General features: G+C 46.1%; 1 pseudogene; it reads right to left on the bottom strand.

The window, feature by feature from the left end:
• Nucleotides 1–11,518, bottom strand: part of LOC147087517 (Fc receptor-like protein 5) — a 35,346-nt pseudogene extending 23,828 nt beyond the window's left edge.
• Between the last annotated feature and the right edge of the window lie 3,694 nt (nucleotides 11,519–15,212).

Below are 15,212 nucleotides of genomic sequence, written 5' to 3' on the forward strand. Positions count from 1 at the left end.
TTATCACTGAAATTTCCTTCCGTGATATCTGGAGAAGGGGATGGCGTTGGTTTGAAATTAACATTTCTGCTAATTTAGTCCAGCCATAACTTGGGCTCTAGGATGTGGGCGTCGCTGGCAAGGCCGGAATTTAGTGCCCAACCCCAGTTGCCATTAAGAGGATGGCGGTCGGCCGTCTTTTTGAACCCACTTTTGCTCCCACAATGCTGTTCGCTACAGACTTCCAGGGATTTGACCGAGCGATGATGAAGGAACACGAAATATATTTCCAAGTCAGGAAGGTGTGTGGCTTTGAGTGGAACTGGGAGTTGATGCTGTTCCCATGCAACTACTGTCAAAATCTTTTATGATGGTGGAGGTCACGGGTTTGAGAGGTGTAGTCGAAATGCAATCCAATGACAGATATGGAAATGTAGATAATGAAAATATTTCACATATCAGGATGATATTGAAAATCTCGTTCCGCAGTTTCGGTTATCTGACTGAGAATCTTTAATCTGACAAGGCCAACCAGTCTGGTGGTGCCTTTTGAGGTGAATATACACACAGTGGAGTTAAAATTATGTAAGAATGATGCCATTTGACATTAAACATTTCCCTGTGGTAGATGCAGAGATTTAGGGAGTAAAGCTGGAAATCAGGGTCATAGATTGTCTGATGACAAGACACAGCCTTCTGTCCCCCTGTCAGAAGGTCAGGAATTCACTTTGCAAAGTTTCAGCTCTCTCAGCTCCATAACACAGCATTCCCTCAGTACTGAGTTACACTGGCAATTGTAATCTGGCACCACATTACACTCCATTCAAGACAATGGAGGGTATCATTGGCGGAGAGTAAAACGGGAGGCAGCTCCCTATCCATTTCTTTCCCTCCTGGAGGATGTGGTTAAAATTACCCTCCAAGTGTCGCCGCAGGCTGCGAGCTCATGTTTTATCGGTGTTGATTTCACAAAATTCAGATGCAGTTGAGAATAAATTCGTCTTGTACAGTAGCCTAAAACAGACGCCAACCCGCTTTACACATCGCCAGATTTTAGTTTCCATTGCCTTCAATGGAATCAGAATTAAGGCAGGTGTGAAACGGGCCACCGATTCGATTTCGCCCAATCTGCAGTACCGTCAGTGTCGCTTTTCTGCCCCTTATCTCCAGTAACGCCCTTTGCCATTAATGGATTCACAGCGGGTGAATGCAGGGTCCAATATTACATGAATATTATCTAGAGTTGAGAAAGCGCATTCGATTTCCTCCCTCTCTCCTAACATTAAAACACTCATTTTGTTACAGTGATTAGAGCATGATTTTATTCAAAATACCGAGAGCTATGAAAAAAACATATGAAGAATCATCTGATCCCTGTCACCTACCTGCTACAGTGACCATCACAGACTCACTGCGAAGAGATTCTGACCACCTTCCATTGATGGAGGTTCCATATTGGCACTGGTACCGCCCTCCTTGTCCTTTACTGGTAACCGGGAATGTACTAATGTTGTCCTTTGTAACGATTTGATTGGAGAACAGCCTGTGATTATCTTTGTTAAAGTAGAAGGTTTTATCCTGATTATCTCTTGTCACGCTGCAGGTAATGGTGACCGTCTCTCCTTCTACATACACCCCAGTCGGTTGATCAAGAGCTATCTCTGGTGTTGTTAGCGAATCTGTGTTAAAATAAATGGAAAGTACAATGAGAAATGTTTCTGCGGATTTTCATGTACAGTGCAAGGTTGGGAACTCAATGATGATTGTGCGGTGTTGAAATGTAGTTTCACGTTGGATACAGAGATTCCACAAAAGGGGAGATCGGGATTTGATTACAAAGAAGGAAAAACTTGCATTTCTCTAGCTCCTTTTTGACCTCGTAGCATCCCAAAGCGCTTTACCGCCAATTCTTCACTTTTGAAGTGAAGTCGCTGTTGTGATGTAGGAAATTAAATGGCAGTGCCAAGGTACCTAAATCAGCTCGAGTTCTCTTTCCAAAGTCCAGTTTTAAGCCGGAGATTTTAATCTGGGATACGAGCGGAACAATGAAATGGTTGCTTTGAAATGCCCAGTGCTGCTAGTTATTCCAGGTGAAGATGCGATCAGAAAGAGTGAAATTCTCCATTATACCTGCACTGCGGCCAGTACCTGTGCAAGTATGAAATCTCCGCCAAGGGAAGGCTGTTAGAAACCAGCCTCAGCGAGGCTGTGACGGTCACACATTTCACATAATCGAGCTGTTTTGGTGGGCCTGCAATTATTGTTATCATTACCGTTGTAGTAGTCACTGGCATGGTCGGCAACGACTGTCCATCCGCACTTTCCCCTTCAGGGTTGTATGTAACTTGGAGGGCAACTTGGAGGTGATGGAGCTCCCATGCGCCTGCTGCCCTTCCCCTTCTCGGTGGGAGAGCTCGCGGGTGTGGGAGGTGCTGCTGAACAATCCTTGGTGAGTTGCTGCAGTGCATCTTGTAAGTGGTGCACACTGCAGCCACTGAGCGCCGGTGGTGGAGTGAATACATTTTTAAGGTTGCAGATGGATGCCAATGAATAGGGCTGCTTTGTCCAGGATGGTGTCAACCTTACTTAGTTGCAGCTGCTCTCATCCCTGCATGTGGAAAGTATTCCATCAACCTCCTGACTTGTGCATGTAGATGGTGGGAAGGCATTGCGGAGTCAGCCGGTGATTTTTTCGTTGTAGAATTCATAGCCTCCGACCTGTTCTAGTAGCCATGGTGTTTATGTGGAGCGACAGTCGGCGGGAATCGCGGGCATGGGCAGTGAGGGGTGAGTATTAAAGGATCCAGAGACCAGGTAAGGCCTCAGTGCGGAGCGAGAGTCGGCGGCAATCGCAGGCTGAGCGGTGAGCGGTGAGTATAAAAGGCTCCAGAGACCAGGTAAGGCCTCAGTGCAGAGCGAAAGTCGGCGGGAATCGCGGGCTGAGCGGTGAGCGTTGAGTTAAAAAGACTGCAGAGCAAGGTAAGGCTTCAGTGCGGAGCGAGAGTCGGCGGGATCGCGGGCTGAGCGGTGAGCGGTGATTATAAAAGGCTCCAGAGGCCAGATAAGGCCCCAGTGCAGAGTGCGAGTCGGCGGGATCGCGGGCTGAGTGGTGAGCGGTGATTGTAAAAGGCTCCAGAGACCAGGTAAGGCCTCAGTGCAGAGTGCGAGTCGGCGGGATCGTGGGCTGAGCGGTGAGCGGTGATTATAAAAGGCTCCAGAGACCAGGTAAGACATCAGTGCAGAGCGCAAGTCGGCGGGATCGTGGGCTGAGTGGAGAGTGGTGAGTATAAAAGCCTCCAGAGAGCAGGTAAGGCGTACCAGTCTCCAATCTCGGAACTCAGGGGTAAGGAAAGAAGTAAAAAGAAATCGATGTATGACGTCACCAGAAAGCAGGTAAGTGATTGGTTGGTGAGTATTTCTCTCTTTTTAAACCGTAATTCTGTGGGTTATAGTCTCTAAAGTCCCTGTGGTGTAGCGGGGACTGTTTATAAACAAGGGCCCTTAAATATATCAGTTAGCTGTAAGGTAACTTCAATTCTGCGGCTTATATTTTCTAGGGTCTCTGTAGTGTAGGATGGACTTCTGCCATACAAGCGCCCTAGAGTATATATTTAATTGGTTGTATTGAATTAATTTAATTTAATTAAAGGGTTAGTCATGCCAGGACAGCCCAGCCCCGTGTTATGCTCCACCTGTGCTATGTGGGAATACAGGGACACTGCCGGTGTCCCTGACGACCATGTGTGCCGGAAATGTATCCAGCTGCAGCTTCTAGCAGACCGCATTGAGGCGCTGGAGCTGCAGATGGATGAGTTTTGGAGCATTCGCGATGCTGAGAGGGTCGTGGATAACACGTTTGGTGAGTTGGTCACACCGCAGGTAAGGGCTGCACAGGCAGAAGGGAAATGGGTGACCATCAGGCAGAGCAGTAGAAGAAGGCAGGTAGTGCAGGGGACCCCTGTGGCCATTCCCCTCTCAAACAGGTATACCGATTTGGATACTGTTAAGGGGGATGACTTACCAGGGGAAGGCAGCAGCAGCCAACTTCCTGGCACTGGGGTGCATCTGCTGCACAGGAAGGGAGGAAAAAGTGTGGGAGCGCAATAGTGGTAGTGGATTCTATCGTAAGGGGAACAGGTAGGCGTTTCTGTGGCCATAGACATGACTCCAGGATGGTTTGTTGCCTCCCTGGTGCCAGGGTCAAGGGTGTCACTGAACGGCTGCAGGGCATTCTGAAGGGGGAGGGTGAACAGTCAGTGGTCGTGGTTCACATTGGGACCAACGACATGGGTAGGAAGAGGGATGAGGTCCTGCAGCAAGAATTTAGGGAGCTAGGTAGCAGATTAAAGAGCAGGACCTTAAAGGTTGTAATCTCTAGATTACTCCCGGTGCCACGTGCTAGTGATGAAAGGAATAGGAGGAAAGAGCAAATATGTAATGGCACAAGGGAGTAGTGCAAGACTGGATGGCATTTATTTTAATGCAAGGAGTCTTGCGAATAAGGTGGATGAACTGAAGTTGTTGATGAACACATGGGAGTAGGATATTGTTGCTCACAGAGACATGGTTGCGGGAGGGGCAAGACTGGCAGCTCAATATTCCGAGGTACAGAATCTTCAGGCGAAACAGGGGGGGGGTAAAAGAGGAGGGGGTGCTGCAATATTTATTATGCTGTCAATTACGGCTGTAAGGAGGGATGATATATTAACAGGTTCCTCTAATGAGGCCATATGGGTAGAACTTAAAAAAAAAAAGGGGGCAAGCACTTTGCTGGGAGAGTACTATAGGCCCCCAAACAGTCAGGGGGAGATAGAGGAACAGATATGTAGGCAAATCTCAGAGAAATGTGCAAATAATAGGGTAATAATAGTGGGGGATTTCAACTTCCCCAATATTAACTGGGATAGTCAGTGTGTGAAAGACCTAGAGGGTGCAGAATTCTTAAAGTGCATCCAGGAGAGCTTTTTGAGCCAGTATGTAGAAAGTCCTACAAGAGAGGGGGCGGTACTGGACCTAATTCTAGGGAATGTGCCCGGGGAAGTGGTAGAAGTGTTAGTGGGTGAGCACTTTGGTGACAGTGACGATAATTCGGTGAGATAAAAGGTAGTCATGGAAAAGGACAGAGATGGACCGGAAATAAATGTTCTAAATTGGGGATGGCCGATTTTAATAAGATAAGGCAGGATCAGCTATTTGTAGGAAAATCCACATCGGAGCAATGGGAGCCTTTCAGAAAGGAAATTGAGAGAGTACAATGGCAACATGTTCCCGTAAAGGTCAAGGGTTGGACCAACAAGCCCAGGGAACATTGGATGTCAAGGGAAATACGAGAATGGATTAGGATAAAAAGGGGGTCTTTGGAAGATACAAAGGACTAAAGACAGAGGAAGCCCTAGAGGAGTATATAAAGTGCAGGGGGATATTAAAAAGAGATTAGGAGAGCGAGGAGGTATCATTAAATAACACTGGTGAGCAAAATAAAGGAAAATCCTAAGGTGTTTAATAAGTATATTAAGGGCAAGAGGATAACTAGGGAAAGAGGAGGGCCCATTAGGGACCAAAGTGGTAATCTGTGTGTGGAGCCAGAAGATGTGGATGGGGTTTCAAATGAATTTTTTGCATCTGTGTTCAATATGGAGGAGGACGATTAAAATGTAGAAATCGGGCAGGGGGACTATGATATACTTCAACATATTAGCATCGAGAGGGAGGATGTACTAGCGGTTTTAGTAGGCTTAAAAGTAGATATATCCCCAGGCCCGGACGAGATGTATCCCAGGCTGGTGTGTGAGGCAAAGGAGGAGAATGCAGTGGCTCTGACAGAAATCTTCAGAACCTCTCTGGCCACAGGGGATGTGCCAGAAGACTGGAGAACAGCTAACGTAGTACCATTATTCAAGAAGGGCAGTAGGGATAAACCAGGGAATTAGAGGCCAGTGAGCCTAACATCAGTGGTAGGGAAATTATTGGAAAAATATCTGAGGGACAGAATTAGTCTCCACTTGGAGAGGCAAGGATTAATCAGCGATACTAACCATGGCTTTGTCAAGGGAAGATCATGTCGTACCAATTTGATTGAATTTTTCGAGGGGGTGACTAGGTGTGTGGATGAGGGTAGTGCAGTGGATGTGGTATACATGGATTTCTGTAAGGCTTTCGATAAAGTCCCGCATAGCAGACTGGTCACGAAGGTAAGAGCCCATGGGATCCAGGGTGCCTTGGCAAATTGGATCCAAAACTGGCTTAGTGGCAGAAGGCAGAGTGTGATGGTCGAAGGTTATTTTGTGACTGGAAGCCTCTGTCCAGTGGGGTACCACAGGGATCGGTGCTGGGTCCCTTGTTGTTTGTGGTCTACATTAATGATTTGGATGTGAATGTAAAAGGTATGATCAGTAAGTTCGCAGATGAAAAGAAAATTGGTGGGGTGGTAAATAGCAAGGAGGGTAGCCTCAGTCTGCAGGACGATATAGATGGGTTTGTTAGATGGGCGGAACAGTGAGGTGATGCATTTTGGAGGGACTAACAAGGCAAGGGAATAAACAATGAATGGTAAGTCCCTAGGAAAGACAGAGGATCAGAGGGACCTTGGTGTGCATGTACGTAGATCCCTGAAGGCAGCACAACATGTGGATAAGTTAGTTGAAAAGGCATATCGGTACTTGCCTTCATTAGCCGAGGCATAGAATATAAGAGCCGGGAGGTTATGATGGAGCTGTACAAAACGCTGGTTAGGCCACAGCTGGAATACTGTCCGCAGTTCTGGTCGCCACACTTTAGGAAGGATGTGACTGCATTGGAGAGGGAGCAGAGGAGATTCACAAGGATGTTACCTGGGCTGGAACGCTTCAGCTATGAGGAAAGACTGGACAGGCTGGAGTGGTTTTCCTTGGAGCAGAGAAGGCTAAGGGGGGACCTGATTGAGGTGTACAAAATTATGAGGGGCATAGATAGGGTAGATAGAAAGGAACTCTTTCCCTTGATAGAGGGGTCAATAACAAAAGGGCATAGATTCAAGGAAAGGGGCAGGAGGTTTAGAGGGGATTTGAGGAAGAACTATTTCACCCAGAGGGTGATTGGAATCTGGAACTCACTGCCTGAAAGAGTGGTAGAGGCAGGGACCCTCACTACATTCAAGAAGCATTTGGATGAGCACTTGAAATGCCATAACATACAAGGCTAGGACCAAATGCATTTGTGAAGGGCTAACAAGGGATTGCAAGGCTGTTCCCACTGGGGTTCTACAGGGCTCAGTACTGGTTCCTTTGCTTTTTGTGGTATATATCAATGATTTGGCATTGAATGTAGGAAGTATGTTTAAGAAGTTTGCAGCTGATACAAAAATTGGCCCTGTGGATGATACTGATGTAGGAAGCTGTAGACTGCAGGAAGATATCAATGGACTGGTCAGGTGGGCAGAACAGTGGCAAATGGAAATCAATCTGCAGAAGTGTGATGGCCGGTGCGGAAGCGATGTGCCGAAGGGCCTCTTTCTGTGCTGTATAACTCTATGACTCTGTGACTCTAACTTGGAGTTGATCATAGAAGCATAGAAATTTATAGCACAGAGAGGCCCACCTTTCCCGTGCCGGCCAACAAAGAACTATCCACCCTAATCTCACTTTCCATCACTTGGTCCGTTGCCTTGTAGGATATGGCACTTCAAGTGCATATCCAAGTACTTTTTAAAAGTGATCAGGGTCTCTGCCTCGACCATCTTTTCAGGCAGTGAGTTCCAGATCCCCAGCACCCTCTGGGTGAAATACATTCTTCTCAAATCCTCTCTAAAACTCCGATCAATTACTTTACCTTAATGTCCGCTGGTTATCGACCCTTCTTCTAAGGGATAATATATTTTTCCTATCCATTCTATCTAGGCCCCATACAATTTTATACACCTCAATTGGGTCTCCCTTCAGCCTCCTCTGTTGCAAAGAAAACCACCCCAGACTATTTACTCTTTCCCCAGCTAGGGCAACATCCTCGTAACTCTCCTCTGCACCACCTCTAGTGCAATCACATCCTTCACGTAATGTGGTGAACAGAACTGCATGCAATATTCTAGCTGCGGCCTAACTAGTGTTTTATACAGGTCAAGCATAACCTCCCTCCTCTTATATTCTATGCCTTGGCTAATAAAGGAAAGTATGCCATTTGCCTTCTTAACCACCGTATCAGCCTGTCCTGCTACCTTCAGCGATCTGTGGACATGCACCCCATGGTCCCTCTGATCGTCTGCACTTTTGTGTCCTAACGTTTATAGTGAATTCCCTTGCTTTGTCAGCCCTCCACAAATGCACTATGTCACACTTCTGCAGATTGATTTCCATTTGCCACTGTTCTGCCCACCTGACCAGTCCATTGATACCTTCCTGCAGTCTACAGCTTCCTACTTCAGTATCATCCACACGGCCAATTTTTGTATCAGCTGCAAACTTCTTAAACATACTTCCTACATTCAAGGCCAAATCATTGATATATACCACAAAAAGCAAAGGAACCAGTACTGAGCCCTGTAGAACCCCAGTGGGAACAGCCTTGCAATCCCAAAAACACCCTTGGGCCATTATCCTTTGTTTCCTGCCTCTGATCAATTTTGGATCCAACTTGCTACTTTGCCTTGGATCCCATGGGATTTTACTTTCTTGACCAGACTGCCATGCGGGACCTTATCAAATGCATTGCTAAAATCCATATTGACTGCATGAAACGCATTAGCCTCATCGACCCTCCTTGTTACCCCCTCAAAAATGTAATCAAGTTAGTCAGACAGGACCTTCCCTTAACAAACCCATGCTGACTGGCACTGATTAATCCGTGTCATTCTAAATGAAGATTTATTCTGTAAGATCAGGTAGTGGTCGCCAAATGTCAACGCACTGTAGTAGGGCAGACAAGGCTAGTATATGTACAAAATTTGCAAGATATGGACTGCCTGGAAGCATAAATGCAAGAAATATCTTCAGGTGGACTCGTTTCAGCACAAAGCCAATATACATGTAAGAGGGGAACTTGGAGTTGATGTTGTTCCCATGCACCTGCTGCCCTTGTCCTTCTGGGTGCTGAAGGTCCCGAGTTTGCGAAGTGCTGCCGAAAAGTAATGCAAATAGAAATATGGACCCCCACACGGAAATTAGATTAAAATACCACGCATAACAGGATCATTTTGAAAGTCTCGGCACGCAGATTCTTTTCTCTGACAGAGAAACCTGTAATGTGTCAAGGCCAGTCAGTCTGGGGAGCTTCTTGAGGTGATGCTACACTCAGTGGAGTTAAATCCCTGGCGCCGTGCTGTACTTGTGGCACTAAACTTTGATAGTTCAAACATATAGGGGATCATTTTTTCTTAGGCGGATCCTTGAAACAAGTCGTCAATATTCGATTTTACTCAAATAAATAAATGGAGAACTTTATCAGGCGGGGCATACAATGGACGGTCGAAACGCTATCGTCCGTTTTGCGCTACCGCCCGTGACCAATTTCACTGCCTTATCTCCAATAATGCCCTTCGCCGGTAACAGATGCACAGCGGGTAAATGCAGGGCCTTGCTTTGCATGAATCTTGTCTAGAGTTGAGCAATAATGTCAAAACACATCCGGTTATCTTCCTCTCTCTTAATATTAAACCATTAATGTTGATACAATGATTAAAACATGATTTTGTAACTGACCAAAAGCTTGAAAAAATATGAAAATCCTCTGCTTCCTGTCGCTCACCTGCTACAATGACCGTCACAGGCTCGCTGCAATGAGATTCTAACCGCCTTCCATTGACGCAGGTTCTATATCGGCACTGGTACCCCCCTCCTTGGTCTTTCCTGGTGAGCGGAAATGATCCAATGTTGTCCTTTGTGACGATTTGCTCGGAGTACAGCCGTTGATTATCTTTGTTAAAATAGAAGGATTTATCTTGAAAATCTCTGGTCGTACTGCAGGTAATGGTGACCATTTCTCATACAACATACACCCCACTCGGTTGATCAAGAGCTGTCACTGGTGTTGTTAGCGGATCTATGGTTAAATTAATAGAAATTACAATGAGAAATGGATCTGCGGATTTAAACAATGCATGGTTGGGAACGCAATGATGATTACGCTGTGTTGAAACGCAGTTTCACATCGGATTCCACAAAAGGGGAGTTTGGATTTCATTACAAAGAAACAAAGAAAGACTTGTATTTCTATAACGCCTTTCATGACCACGGGCCGTCCCAATGCGCTTTACCACCAACTTCCAACTTTTGACGTGTAGTCGCTGTTGTAATGTACGAAATCAGATGGCAGAGCCAAAGAACCTAAAGTAGCTCGAGTTCGCTGCCCAAAGTCTGGTTTAGATCGGAGATTTTACTCTGGGACACGACGGGAACAAGGCAATGGTTGCTTTGATAAACCCAGTGCAGATAATTTAGCCCAGGTGAAGATTCGATCAGAAAGAGTGAAAGGCACCGGCGCCAGTGCAAGTATGAAACCTCCAACAAGCGAAGGCAGTTAGAGCACAATCCCAGCGAGGCTGTAACTGTCACACATTTCACATAATCGAGCTGTTTTGGTGGGACCACAATTATTGTTATCATTACTGTTGTGGTAGTCGCTGGCATGGCCGGCAGCTGCTGTCATCACTAGTTTCCCTTTCAGCAGGTGGTGGGTGGCCTTCTAATTGAACCAAAGTGAGGCCGGTGCAGTCAAAGTGCACAGCAATGCAGTGAGTTCTAAGATTTAACGATGAAGGAACAGCGATATATGTCCAAGTCAGGGTGGTTTGTGACTTGGAGGGGAACATGGTGCTGGTGGTCTTCCCATTCGCCTGCTGCCCTTACACATGGAAGAGGTCGCGTGTTTAGAGGCTGCTGCTGAAGAAGATTTGGCGAGTTGCTGCAATGCATCTTGTAGATGGTACACACTGCAGCCACGGTACACCGGTGGTGGAGGAAGTGAATGTTTAATGTGGTGCATGAGGTGCCAATCAAGGGAAGCATTTTTTCTTTGGTGGCTCCTTGAAGCAGGTGGTCACGATTTAATTTACACACATTGAAAACAAACTCAGGCGGGGCATAAAACGGGCGGCCCAATCGCTATTGCCTGTGATGGTTTTCACCCCCTTATCTCCAGTAACGAGCTTTGCCGGTAATAGATTCACAGCGGGTAAATGCAGGGCTCAGTGTTACAGGCATCCTATCTAGAGTTGAGCAATAAGATCAAAACCCATTCAGTTATCTTCCTCTCCACTAATATTAAACCATTCATTTTGTTGCAGTGATTAAAGCATGATTTTATAAAAATACCAAGAGTGATGAAAAATACATGAAAAAATCTCTGCTCCCTGTCACTCACCTGCTATATTCACCGTCACAGGCTCGCTGCGATGAGATTCTAACCACCTTCCATTGACGAAGGTTGCATATTGGCACTGGTACCGCCCTCCTTGGTCTTCATTGGTCACCGTGAGTGTTCCAAAGTTGTCCTTTATGACGGCTTGAGCTGTATACAGCGATTGATTAACTTTGTAAAAGTAGAACATTTTACTGCGATAATCTCCTGTCATGGTGCAGGTAATGGTGACGGTCTCTCCTGCTACATACACCCCAGTCGGTTGATCAAGCGATATCACTGGTGTTGTTAGTGAATCTGTGGTAAAATAAATGGAAAGTACAATGAGAAATGGTCCCGTGGATTTTCATGTGCAGTGCAAGTTTGGGAACTCAATGATGATTGTGTGTTGTTGAAGCATAGTTTCACACCGGATACACATATTCCACAAGAGGGTAGTTCGGGATTTCATTACCAAGAAACAAAGAATGACTTTCATTTCTATAGTGCCTTTCATGACCTCGGGACGTCCGAAAGCACTTTGCTGCCAAATTAGTGCTTTAGAAGTGTAGTCGCTGTTGTAATGTAGGGAATCAAATGGCGGAGCCAAAGAACCTAAATCAGCTCGAGTTCTCTGTCCAATGTCCGGTTTTAGGCCGGAGATTTTATTCTGGGATACGAGGGGAACAAGGAACTGGTTGCTTTCAAATCCCAGGTTCTCGTAATATCGCTCAGGTCTCGAGTTTGTGAAGTGCTGCCTAAATGCAATGCAGAGTGAGATATGCAAACACACAATGTAATTAGATTAAAATATCACTCATAGCAGGATCATTTTAACATTTCGGCACGCAGATTCTGTTGTCTGACAGAAAGTCCTGCAATGTTTCAAGGCCAGTCAGTCTGGGGAGCTTGTTGAGGTGACACTGCATTCAGTGGAGTTAGATCCCTGGCGCCGTGCTGTCATTGTGGTGATACACTTTGATAGTTCGAACATGTGGCAGTTAAATATATTCTTCGGTGAATCCTTGAAACAGGTGGTCACGATTCAATTTTCCACACATAATTAAATGGATAACAAAATCAGGTGGGGCACAAAACGGTCAGCGTAATCGCTATCGCCCGTTTTGTTATACTGCAGGAGACACAGTTCATTCTCGTATATTGTCATTAGCTGAGGGACAAGCAATGCTATCCGATTTTCTTAGAGTGAAAGAAAATAAATCTTACCCACTACCGTTACCTCCACTGCATCACTTCCCCCTGCGGTTATCTGCCGCGCTGACACTGGCATAAATGCTGGCTTTGCCACCGACACCCAGATCACATAAGTGAACAAAAAAACAGCATTACTTAGACATTGCGGGTTTAATTTTCCCGGGCGGTAGAGCAGAACACGTGAAAGAAAGAGATTCGGACGCCCTTTTTTCTGATTTTCCTTATCAGTTGTTTATATCTGAACCCACCTGTGGAGATTTTAACCCTACTCATTCAGCAGAAACCTGGCCGCTGGGCAGTTACATTGTCTTGGCTCTTTCCAGCTCATAGCTCATGGTGAGACTTAATGGGTAATTGTGACCTAATCCACCAAACAGGAAAGAGCTGGTGGATTAGGTCACAGGAGTAATCTTCTGATCCGGTCCCCACACTGTTCGTGATGTCAATGGTGACCGCGGATTCCCATGTTTTGGCTGTGACCATTTTGATTGGAATATTTTGGCCTCCTTTGCACAAGAAGAAACTGCTCCCTGAATATGAAGACCCTGCTTCACAGGTAACTCTGACCATCTCCCCTATCACAAAAACTTTATCCAGACGGCTAAGAGATATTGATGGTTTGTGAGGAGAACAAGGAAACACATTAATGATAAACCAATATCCCGCCAGGCGGGAGGGGGTCCGCTGTTTGCTTTTCTCCACGTACTATTTTACTCTCCTCGAAGTCAAACGAAAGTAAATTCGAAAAGGTTGTGAAACGATCATCCGATCCGAATTTATGCTGCACAAAATTCAATGGAGGGTGTAATCGGGCGGAGTGTAAAACGGGAGGCCGGCTTCAAACCAGCTCTTTCCTGTTTGGTTGATTAGGTCACAATTGCCCATCAAGTCTCACCATGTGCTGTGAGCTGGAAAGAGCCAAGACAATTTAACTGCCCAGCGGGCAGGTTTCTGCTGAAGGAGTAGGGTTAAAATCACCCCCAGTGGGATCGGATATAAACAAATGGAAAGGACAATCGGATAAAAGGGCATCCGATTCTCTTTCTTTCTCCTGTTCTGCTCTACCGCCCGAGAAAAATTACACTCACGATATCTCAGTAATGCTGTTTTCTTGTTCACTTATGGGATCCGGTTGTCGGTGGCAAAGCCAGCATTTATTGCCCTTGAGAAAGTGGTGGTGAGCCACCTTCTATAACCGCTGCAGTCCGTGTGGTGAAGGTGTTCCCACAGTGCTTTTAGGGTGGGAGTTCCAGGATTTTGACCCAGCGACGGTGAAGAATCGGCTATATATTTCTAATTCAGTATAGTGTGTGACTTGGAGGGGAATTTGGAGGTGTGATGTACCCATGCGCCTGCTGCCCCTGTCGTGCTAGGAGGAAGAGGTCGGTGGTCTGGAAGGTGCTGCTGAAGAAGCCTTGGCCAGTTGCTGCAGTGCTTCTTGTAGCATTATCCCAAACGATATTTGGGTAATTAAATTCCCCCAATACCACCACACTATAGCTCTTGCACAACTTTGCGATTTCCCTGTAGATTTGCTCTCTACCTTGGTCTCACTATTTAGAGGCCTATACAATATCCGCAAAAGCTTGTGAATACCATTTCTGCTCCTCACCTCTAACCAAATGGATTCTGTCCTTGTTCCCTCACTTTCCAAAACTACAATGTCTTCCTTAAATAGCTCTACCACCCGCAGCATTTTTTCCTTCCCTATCTTTTCTAAACACCTTGTACCCTTGAATACTAATTGCAGAGTCCTCACCGTTTTAAGCCACTTTTCCGTTCTTACCACAACATCATATTTCCACAAGGCTAATGTTGCTTATAGCTTACCAACATTATTCAGCAAAGTTTGTGTATTTAAGCACATGCATTCTAAACCCATTTTTGAATTTTAATAGCCTTTCTTATTCTGCTCCTATCTAATGTGGTTCGAATACCTCCTCTAGTACTATCGTCTCTCGTACTATCCAAAACACTTACACTTTTAAGCACCTTCTTCCTCTTTTCTGCTCATATATGCTGCTGCCCATTCCCCAGCCAAGCTAGTTTAAAGCATCCCCAATAAGAACTAGCAAACCTCCCCGGGGAAATATTGTTCCCGGCACTGTTGATGTTTAGCCCACTCGGCTTGTGCAGGTTCCACATTCCCCATAAACGTTCCCAATGCTTTCGGAAGCTAAAGCTCTTCCCCCTGCACTATCTCTCCAGCCATGCATTCATCTGTTCCATCCTCTTATTCCTGCACTCACTAGCACGGGGCACGAGGAGTAATCTGGGGAATGCCACCTTTGAGATGCTGCTTTCCAATCTCTCTCCGAGCTCTCTAAACTCTGCCTGCAGGACATCATTATTCTTCCTGCCAATGTCATTGGTACCAAAATGGAGATGGACCTCTGGCTGTTCACCTGCCCCCCACAGATTGCGCTGCCGCCCTCAGTGTCATCCTTGATCCTGGAACCAGTGAGTCAACATGCCATCCTGGAGACAAAGCTGCTGCCGCAGAAACGTCTATCTGCTCCCCTAGCTATCGAATCCCCCACCACTATTGCTCTTCAACTCTTCTTCCTCCCCAACTGTGCAGCTGCACGAACCGTGGTGCCGTGGACTTGTCTCTGGCTGCTCTCCATGGTGGAACCACCGTCCTCACCAGTGCTCAGAACGGACTACTGGTTGGAGAGCGAGAAGCACACTGGGGACTCCTGCACTCTCTGCCT

The sequence above is a fragment of the Somniosus microcephalus genome, unplaced genomic scaffold (assembly GCF_052327205.1).
Source record: "Somniosus microcephalus isolate GS21.2 unplaced genomic scaffold, FLI_Smic_1.0 unresolved_chr5, whole genome shotgun sequence".
Lineage (NCBI taxonomy): Eukaryota > Metazoa > Chordata > Chondrichthyes > Squaliformes > Somniosidae > Somniosus > Somniosus microcephalus.